Source organism: Hevea brasiliensis, chromosome 13, assembly GCF_030052815.1.
Source record: "Hevea brasiliensis isolate MT/VB/25A 57/8 chromosome 13, ASM3005281v1, whole genome shotgun sequence".
NCBI classification, from domain to species: domain Eukaryota; kingdom Viridiplantae; phylum Streptophyta; class Magnoliopsida; order Malpighiales; family Euphorbiaceae; genus Hevea; species Hevea brasiliensis.
The window spans coordinates 52593257-52604822 of record NC_079505.1 but is presented as its reverse complement, the minus strand read 5'-3'; positions in this window follow the sequence as shown (position 1 = coordinate 52604822).

Below are 11566 nucleotides of genomic sequence, written 5' to 3'. Positions count from 1 at the left end.
GTTTTCTCAAAATACAGAGGGAACTCTGTCAAAATTTTTATAAAATTTGCGGAAAAAGAAAATGGGCTAAAATTTCCAACTAGATTTAATTTAACTAAATGTTTTAAGTACTTATTAGAAAATGCTCACCACTTGTCAAAAATAATAAAATTGTTTTAAAATCCCTTGTAGGGTACTTAATGAGTTATCGGTAGGTGAAGTTCGGTAATTCATTAGGTATTCTACGGGATCATGTTATACCTTACAGAGGGGTAAGGTGTGACAAACTAGGTAAGGAATCTATGGTAACAAACCTTGATCCTTTTGGATATCTTCAATAATCAAGAGGGATCAGGAAAAATCTAGAGCCGCTCTCTTAATTGCTACATCCTATTAAATCCAATTACCATACTTATCTTGAATCTTTACTATTTGATTCCATTGTCTTCTATATGTTGTGGAAGAGTGAAAAAAATCTAAATTTCTTATCCTCAAAAGATAACCATGAATCCGAGATTTCTGAAACCTATACAACTCATCCAAAGCATATAAAGAATTCAATTCCTTCTTCACCAGAGCAATCTCATCTTGAGTAATGGATAAAAAAGGGAAAAATTTAATGATATCCAGAGTATGATATTAACTCCTTAATCTGTCAATGAGAATTCCCTACCAATGCATGACTCCACTGAATTAGAGCTCCTCAATACTACTCAAGTTTCCTAATCAAATGATTGGAGTTACCATAAGTTTGATTCCATAAACCTTTTATAATATCTTTGCACTTTAGGAAAGAAGGCCAACAAAGGTCAAAAGTAAAATTGTGAGTCACCTTAGATGGTCTTTTATCAAAATAGAGTTAGTGGGTGATGATCAGATCCCTTAAACTGTTCATGAATAAGTTGACTGCGTGGAAAATTAACCTCCAATCCACATTACTAGCTACTTTATCAATCATTTCCATGATTCTTGCATAACCCATTTGCATATTAGACCACGTATACTTCTCACCTTTAAAGTCAAGCTTAGACAGATTCCCATTAAACAAAAACTCATCAAATTCCTTGGTTATGGAATTATTAATTTGCCTATAACCCAATTTATTTCCTTGGCGACTGCGTATGTTAAAATCTCCATTGATTAACCATGATTAAACCATTTCTCAATTCAAACTACCTCAATCTCCTCAGAAAATCTATCCTCTGCTGCTCAATTCGGTCTTTATAAATAAATATAACATGCCAAAAACTATCATTACAGATAAAAACAACTATCCATCTCATTGAGAAGTTCAAATTTATAGCTTCACACTGGATGTCCACCATAAAGCATGACCACCCGAGAAATCAATTGGCTTAATATGAAAGGAATAATCAAAACTAAACTTTCTTTTCCATTTTTCTCGAAAAACATTCTTCTATTTCATCTCCGACAAAAACACCATACCAGGGTTATTTGATCCAATGAGCTTTTGAAGGCTCGCCCCCTAACAATTCCATGTAGTAAGACTCATGGCATATCTAGTGGCTTTAAGCTAGCCACCTCAACCTCAGATGATTTGGATATCAAGGATTTGGAACCATCATCAATAACTTCTCCTTCCCTAGTCATTGCTATATTCGCTGTAACTTCCTTATTTTTGTGTACAGCAACTCAACAAGCCATATCATTGAGTTTAGGTTTATGAGTTACAGAGAGGTGATCAATTTTAAGCTCTTGTTTTTCTTTAAGCAAATCTTGGGTTTCAGAAAAAGCTTATCCTAAGTTGAATTGGACATGTTGCACAAGCTTATAAGCTATTAAGATCCAGCACTGGGTTACTTTTAGGTATATGTATGGGTTGGCCTATTGATAAAGCCCAGGAAAGTCTTGAAAGGATAGTGAGAGGAATCCCCAAATTCTGACACTCTTTAGTGGAAGTGTAAATAGATTCTTTCAGCTTCTTAGAGTACAAGGAGAGTCAGAAATGTGATTTGCTTTTAAAGGATGGATGGTATTTGGGGATTGAAAATCTAAAAAGGTGGGGAATTTTTTAGTCTAGTGGGAGAGTTCTAGTTTGGTTAAGGTTAATTTACCGGTTTGCTCCATTGACCCAAAGGTAAAGGATGGGATTGTAGGAGTCTGTTGTATGGTAAAAGGAGGACTAATGATGGCATTGCTCAGATAGGATGTGAAACAAGTGTCAAATTGCACCCTAGGATTGACAAAGGCATAGGTAGAAATAATTATCTAGTTTGTAGGGGTTATAGGAGACAATTGTGTCATAGCTTGCATTTGAGAGCTAGTACTTGATGAAGAAGTTGTGGTTTGAGATATGTGAGATTTACATGCCACCGCCAACTCACTTTCACCCCAAGAAAAATGAGGTTTGTGCTATTGAGACCCCTCCTCCCCCTGTTTGGATTTAACTGAAAAAATCTTCACCCTGCATTCAGGACTATATTCTTGCTTCTTCCTCTTTGCTTACTAATTGTTACTTGGGCAATGTTGGGGCAAATTTGCATCTAGTGGTCAATCTTGCCACACATATAACAAAAATTTAGAAGATGTTAAAACCAAAACCTAACCCTTTCCAGTGACCCATTTGCTTTTCTGTTTTTAAAACCCTCATAAAACGATTTACAAATATCAATCTCCACCCTTAATCTCATGCAACTTTCTGCAGAGACATCCTCATTAAAAGCAAAGTCATATTCTAGAAGCCCACTAAAAATGTTGCCAATTTTCTCTACATTTTCTTTCATCATTTGGTTAAGAGAAAGCCCATGTACTTGTATCTAGAAAGGACAAAAAGAAAAATTAACTCTTTAATTTTAAGATTTGGGGACCTCGATTTGAGGATAAATAATGAATTATTGACTACCTAAGGAATGCCTTCCAAAACCCTTCTCTTATCCCTCTCATGATTAAAAGTAACAATAAACATATTCTTATGCTTAAGCACAAGTTGTAAACTGAAATCAAAAACAAGATTCCACATCTGTCACAAAACATTCCGAACATGATTGAGTGGAAAAACTCATTTAGCAATGATCTTCCCCACTAGAATAAGCATGGATGCAGTTATAGCAGCTGAGTCATTTGTATTTAGCTTTAGCATGACTTCATCTCGAGACATTAAATTCGTTCTACTGCAAAGCTTATTAATTAAGTCCTAGCTCTGATCCATACCACTCCCAAATCAAATATAACCAGTAATAAATATTTGGGTTAAACCAAATCAAAAATATAAGATCCAAAAGGGAAAACAGATGGATAGCACAATATAGAAAAGGAAAAGAAAATAGGATTATATTAGAACACTAATTAGAACAACCGTTTGAGGTCACAAGAACAGTAAGTAAGAAGAACTAAGAAACTTTAAGTTCTATGGAAAGAACACTTTTTTCGGATTATATTTTAAAAACCATCTATGGTCTAATAGTTGGTTTGAAGGACACACTGACAAAAAATTTATCAGAAATTTTGTCAATAACTTTCAACAACATCGACGAATTTGATTACCATTGGTAATCTATTGATGTAATTTTTCATTTTATTACCGATGATTTTGATGGAAATCAGTAATGTTTTGGTGTAATTTCAAATTTTTATTTTAATTATTACCCATAGATTTGTTGTCCATATATAGCTAATGTTTCTTATAATTTCATATTTTAATTATTACCGACGGATATCAAATCTCTCAGTAAAAATTAAATGGTTTTTTTAATTTACTTTTTAGAAAAAATTATAAAATAAAGAAAAAAAATTGCCTTATGGTTTTGCGTCTTTTTCAAGTCAGGATTTAAGATTAACTTTGTGATAAAAAATAAAAAAAATAAAAAAAAAAGAGATAATGTCTTTTTTGCCATTAGCAAAGTGAGACATTTCCGTTAAAACCATTAAATTTTGATGATGTAGCATTAAATATTTAATTAAAAATGGGGAAATTTACAAAAACCAAACTGTAGTTTATGCCTTTTTCAATTCAGGGCTTGATGTTGACTTTGTGACAAAAAAAGACCGTGCTAAATGGTAAAAAATTCATTCATTTCAATTATTTCACAAAAAGAAAAAAACGAAAACAAGAATATGTTGAATTTCAAATAATAAATTTCACTAATAAGATACAAAAACTTTTGGGATTGACTATTTATCTCAAAGAGGGTTGGGAAAAATAAATGTAAAATGGCACTAAATATTTAATTTAAAATAATTTTTATCATAAATATGAATCCCATTTAAAATAAAATTAAAAAAAAAAAAAGAAGAAAGATAGGTTCAGTTTGAGTCACCCTCAAATCAACACAATGTGTGAACCACTGATGCCAATAAGCTCATCTTGAGGTAGGGAGGCTATGTGCAGCAGTTCGTGGGGCTTCCGATGCCTGGTGTTAATTAAAAGAAAGGCAAGGTTTGCAAGACCAATTTGGGTCACCATCAAATCAACACCCATCCACAAGCTACTAAAGCTGACAAGCTATTTCAAAGTTTGGGAGGCTATTTGTGATGGATTTTGGTGTTTTCGATGGTTGGTGGTGGCGATTCTTCATGGATTTGATTCTCTCTCTTCTTGGTTTTTTGTTGATCCATCGTTGTTACCACTAATCTTGTCTTGCCGATGGCCGTTGATCATCACCCAGAGGGCTGGAAAGTCAATGATGCCAGTAAAAGAAGGGTTGTTAAAAGGAAGAAAGAACAAAGGGGAAGGAAGTTAGAGAAATGTGCTTCATCAGTTTCTCTTTTTTTATTATATATAATTTTTTTTTTTAATTTTAACGATGCTAACAGAATTTTTAGCAATTGTCTCTCTACATTTCCAGCTCATCAAATGGGGAATCAAAACTATTAGATTTTGAGCTAAATTGAGTAAAATTAAGACTTCAAAAGCCCAATTGGCCTAACTTTAACACCGAAGCCGAATTGATTATTGTCCCAAACATTAAATAATTTTTTGATAATTTGACTTTAAGTAGTCAAATTTGGTAAGCATTTTTGAATTTTTATATTATATCATGTTTTATTATTTTTATTTGACTATATTTACTTTTGGAGTAAATGGCATAAATGAAATTATCTAGATAATCTGGATAACAAATGTCTTCGCATAATATATATATATATATATATATATATATATATATATATATATATATATATATATATATATATCATTTTGTTTGGAATAAAAATAAAAATGAATCCCTCTTCTATGGGCGGTGATGTGGGGTTTTTTTGTTTTATTCAAATTTTGAGAGATGCCCCGTAGATGAAACTAAACTTTCATTCAGTTGTATTGTAATTTCAAGTTTGCAAAAGACTCTAGTATCATTAAGTACAGTTTAATAATACATATGTCTACTAATCCATGTTCTCAATCAAATTCAAGGTTTTGCTCTGATAACAACGATAAGCCAAGGCTTGGTGTATTGCTATGACCTTCTAAACAAATGAAGTTGGCTAGGCTTTTCTACTTGGGTTCTCCATCCTTTTCGTTTAGTTTCTCTTACTGTAATTTTTTTTTTTTTTTGGTCCAAGATAAAAGTTGATTCATTAAATAGAGCTAAGCCCAAAGCAGTACAAAGAAGGCCAGCTCAACAGCCAGTCCAAGAGAAATAAATAGGCTCTAACAAGCATAGCCTAAAGATCCAGCAACTTATCCTACCCAACCCAATACAAAAGGCCTAATGCATAGCTGGAAGCTTCACGTCAGCGCCAAAAATGGGCTGAGAACCACGCTGGTGATATTCTTCAACGTCACATTCACAACTTCTAGGCCAATCTTCTGGATTGCACCCAACGAGTAATCATCATCAATCCTCTGCATTCCCAACCATACTAGAATCCAAGGAGCACACACCAACACAATAGCTTCTAGAGCCATTACCCAAGCCATCAAACACCCATCAAACATCGAAAAGAAGACATGCAACCAAGAAACTACTCAGGTCCCAACCAAATAACCTCACCAATGAAGCTCTAGAACTACAAAAGTATCAAAGCCCATATACACAACCAACCTAACAAGGGGAAGGAGAGACCCACCATCGAGCTGAGGAGGAGGAGGTCTCCCCTACCCTTAAGAAGCACAGAATGCCACAAATCGACAACAAAGAAAGATGAAACCCTGTACTAGAAAAGAGAGGAGCAAAGAGTAAAAGTTCTCTTACTGTAATTTAATTTATCACTATAAGCAAAATTACTTATATTTTATTTTATTTCAAAAATTAAACATTATATGTATATTTTTATGAACATTATATTATAATATTTAAATTTGTTAATAATATTTTTAAAAAGTTAAATTATAAATTTATAAAATATTTGTTAATTAAATATTACGTAAAAATTGAATAATTATTTATTAAGAATATTTTTATCTGATAAATTATAACAAATATATTTCATATATTTGATAAATTATAACGAATATATTTTATAAATTATAATTCAAATTAGTTATATGGATTCAAATGATATAAACGTTGAGGCGTCCTCTACTTACGACGCGCTACATCGGAGCTCGAGTGTGGTGAGAAATATGCAAGGGTGTAGGGCGTTCACCGAAAGCGACTCGCCATACTAGCGCCCGGGTGTGGTGTTAAATGAGCAAGGGTTCCCACATCATGGACGGATGTGGGTAAAGAAGTTAGTCCATAGGACAGATAGTAGAACAGATAGTGGAACAGAACACAAGATAGACATAGAAAATATAGAAGATATCATAGAACGAGACCAATTAGGAAGGAACAGGGTAGGAGGAGGATCAGGGTTGGTACTTGGAATATTGGATCACTTACAGAAAAATTAATGGAGCTTGTGGATACCTTGAAAAGGAGAAATGTGAATATTGCTTGCATTCAGGAGACTAAATTGGTATGAGAGAAAAGCAAGGAAGTAGTTAATTCAGGGTACAAACTGTGGTTTACCGAAAAGGAGAGAAACAAGAACGGAGTGGGCATAATCATAGACAGGACATTGAAAGACGCTGTAATAGCTATAAAAAGAGTAGGATATAGAATTATATTAGTAAAGCTAGTACTAAAAGGAGAAACAATAAATATAGTTAGTACTTATGCCCCACAAATAGGACTAGATAGTGAGAGTAAACAAAGGTTTTGGAAAGATATGGATGATTTAATGCAAAGCATACCGAATGAAGAGAATATTTTCATTCGTGGAGATTTGAATGAACATGTAAGAAGTGATAGGCAAGGTTATGAGAATGTTCATGGAGGTTTTAGTTTTGGCAGTCAAAATGAGGAGGGAAAAAGTATCATGGATTTTGCTATGACATACGACTTAATACTAGCAAATACCTACTTTATAAAAAGAGAGTCACATTTAGTGACTTTCAAAAGTGGGTAACATAGAAACCAAATCGACTTTCTCTTTACCAGGAAGACAAATAGAGCTCTATGCAAGGATTGCAAGATCATTCCAGGAGAGGCTTTAACAAGTCAACATCAGTTAGTGATCTTAGATGTCAAGTTTAGGAACAATTCAAGTAAGGTCAGAAGAAATAGTATAGCTCAAACAAAGTGGTGGGAGTTCAAAGGAGTAAAGTAATTAAAGTTCAAAAATGTGCTTCTCAAGTCTAAAGCATGGAAGCTGGATATGGAAGCCAATGATATGTAGATACAGATGGCATCAAAGATTAGAGAAGTAGCTAAAAAAGTACTTGGAGAGTCTAAAGGATATGGACCACTCTCAAAAGAGAGATGGTGGTGGAATGAAGAAGTACAAAAGGCAGTTAAGAGAAAAAGGGAATGGTATAAGAAATTATCTAAATGTGATGATAATGAGGCATATGAACAGTACAAGATAGCAAAGAAAGAGGCAAAAAATGCAGTTAGTCAAGCAAGAGTATAGGCCTTTGAAAAGTTATATGAGAAACTTGGAACTAAAGAAGGGAAGAAAGATATTTATAGATTAGCAAGGAGGAGAGAAAGGAAATGTCAAGATCTCAATCAAGTTAAGTGCATTAAGGATAAAGAAGAAAAAGTGTTGGTGAAAGATGAGGACATTAAAAAAAAATGGAGAAATTATTTTAATGATCTCTTTAATAATAGTCAAAATGATAATAGCATGAATATGGACTATAGAACAATAGAAAAGAATGTGAATTATACTAAAAAGATTAGATCTTTAGAAGTAAAGGAAGCACTTAAGAGAATGAAAGTGGGTAAAACCTGTGGACCTGATGGAATACCAATTGAAGTGTGGAAGTGTTTGGGAGATATGGGAGTGGCATGATTAACTAAATTATTTAATAAGATTCTAAACTTAAAGAAAATATCTGATGAATGGAGAGGAGTATTTTAGTACCTATTTTTAAAAATAAGGGAGACATACAGAGTTGCTCAAACTATAGGAGAATTAAACTCATGAGCCATACTATGAAATTATGGGAGAGAGTTGTGGAGCATCAACTACGTCATGATACTTCTATCTCTCTCAATCAATTTGGCTTCATGCCCGGTCGTTCAACTACGAAAGTGATCTTTCCCATTAGAAGCTTGATGGAGAAATATAGAGATGTGAAGAAAGATCTACACATGGTTTTTATTGATTTGGAGAATGCTTATGATAGTGTTCTAAGAGATGTCTTATGAAGTTTGTTAGAACAAAAGAGGATATTTATTAGGTACATATAAGTGTTGAAAGATATGTATGAAGGAGCAACTACTATTGTGCGCACAGTGAGAGGGGACACAAGAGATTTTTCAATCTTAATTGGATTACACCAAAGATCAGCTATAAGCCCTTACCTTTTTACATTAGTTTTAGATGAATTGATGAAACATATACAAAAGAGTATTCCTTGGTGCATGATGTTTGCGAATTATATTATTCTGATAGATGAGACACGAGAAGGAGTCAATAGAAAGCTAGAACTTTAGAGAAGTACTCTAGAGTCAAAGAGCTTTAAGTTAAGTAGAACGAAGACAAAATACATGGATTGCAAGTTCAGTGAAGGCCAAACTGGTGATAGGGAAGGAGTTAGTTTGGATGAAATGGTACTGTCCCAAAGTAATCACTTTAAATATCTCGGCTCAGTCCTTCAAGTAAATGGGGGGATGTGAGGAGGATGTTAGTCATAGGATTAAAGCCGGATGGTTGAAGTGGAGATGTACCACGGAAATTTTATGTGATCGCAAGATTCCCAATAAGTTGAAAGGAAAATTTTACTGTACAGCCATACGACCGGCTATGTTATATGGTAGTGAGGGTTGGGCACTGAAGGAGTCGTATGCGTCTAAGATAAGAGTTGCAGATATGAGAATGTTAAGGTGAATGAGTGGTCATACTAGACTAGATAAAGTCCATAATGAGAGTATTAGAAAAAAGGTAGGAGTGGTGCCAATTGAGGATAAGTTGAAAGAAGGGAGATTGAGGTAGTTTAGTCATGTGAAGCGTAGACATATGGAGGCTTCAGTTAGACAAATAGAGCACATTAGGTTATTGGATAGAAAAAAAAAAGGGGCAAACCTAAATTGACTTGGAGGAGAGTAGTACAACATGACCTAGAAGCATTACACATTTCTGAGGATTTAACCCAAAATCGTTTAGAGTGGAGAAAACGAATCCATATAGCCGACCTCAAATTTTTTGGATAAAGGCTTAGTTGAGTTGAGTTGAATTGATAATTCAAATTAGTTAACATAATCTTCCGTTGAGATTTCCAATTTATTTTTTATTATTAGTTTTTGTTTAAGCAAAATTAGGAAATATTATATTTCAAAAATTAAGCATATATATTTTTATCATCGTTTATAGTATAATTTTATAAGTTTCTTATATAATATATTTCAAAAATTAAATTTCTAAAAAATTATAATTGAAAATTATACTTATAAAAAATCGAATACTTATTTATAAATATTATTTATATTTAATAAATTAAAACAAATATTTTTTATGCACTATACTTCATTTCAGTTAACACAGCATATTAAATTCATCGATTTTGTTAGCCAAAGTTTTAAATCAAATAATGGCAGATGAAACTGAAGGAGATGATTAAGTAGGGGTGAACAAAATGGTTCACACATTAAAAAAAAAATAATAAATTAATTAAATTAATTTAGAAATTTATTTTTCTTTGGGTATTTTGATTAGGTTTACTTCATTTAGTTCGATTGTCTAAAAAAAAAATCAATAGAAGCAAATCAATTATTTTTTTTAATTAATTGTTATTAAATTCTAAAATATAGTTAAAAATAAAAAATATATATATATAATTAATATTGAATTTGAAATAAGTCAAAATAATTAAAAAAATAAGATGAAGCCTAAAATCAATTAATCAAATTGAATCAATTCCATTTAATTTTCTCTTTAATTTAATTTAATTTAATATGCAAAAAAAATTTAATTTATTCAATATTTTAATTTTTAAATTAAACTGAATCAATCATCTCCACCCCTATGTTTAAGCGTCATCAAAGAAAGCTACTGAAGTGTTAATGGAGTCAATGGCGGAGCCACATTGGATTGGGAGGGCAACTTTATAAAAAAAAATTAAAATTATATATTATATACAAAAATTTTTAATAATTTTTAATAAATTAATTTCATTGAAATCAATAAAAAAATATAAATTGGAATCAATTTGATATTTTGAATATATATACATATATATATATAATTTATTTACATAATTTCACTTTTAACCTTTTAAGTAATGTATACGCATAAATATATTTTATATTTAAATCTATTAAGTAGCATATATAAGTAGAAAATAATTCTCAATGTTTAATTATTATTTTAATATTTTAATGTATTAAAATAATAATAAAATATCTTAATTATTAAAATTTATTTTTTATATTAATTTATTAATATATTTTAAATTTTAATTGTGATTAAAAATTTAATTTACTATGTTATATGTTACTTATGAAAGTTATTATTATTATTATTATTATTATTATTTCTTTAGTTTATTTACAATAATGAAAAGTATAAATTTAAAATAATAGTGAGAATTATTATTTATTGTATTCATTTTTTTCATTATAATATTATCACATATTAAAGAATTATATGTATTATTTTTTTTCTTTCAATATTTAGTTGTTTATTATTATTATTATTATTATTATTATTATTAAATAAAATGAAAATTTTTTTTGCTTCGCCCCTTAATAGAGTACACTTATCCATATAGCATGTTCCATATAGCATGTGGTGTGGTGTAGTGTATGTAAAAAATTAATAATAAAAAGAGGTACAACTATAAAAACCTCGAATTCATGTGAAATAAGTTCAATATAAATATTTAATTTAACAATTATAAACTCATTCTCATATAAAATCATTCCAAACTTATATTAAATGCACCCAACAGAAAATAGCCTTCAACCGTTGTAGTGAGGTAATTAACATCAGCCATTAATACGTAGTCCCACAGTATGAGTATTCTCATACATTATTTGACAGAAGAAAATGTCTTCACACTAAATTCAACAACCAATGTTAATACATGGACCAGCCGGACACTTCAATTTGAGTTCTGCTTCTTTCATAACATTTATTGTGATAGATGACCCATCAAGTGAATCCTTTTTCTGCCCATCTTTACCCCTTCTACTTCAAT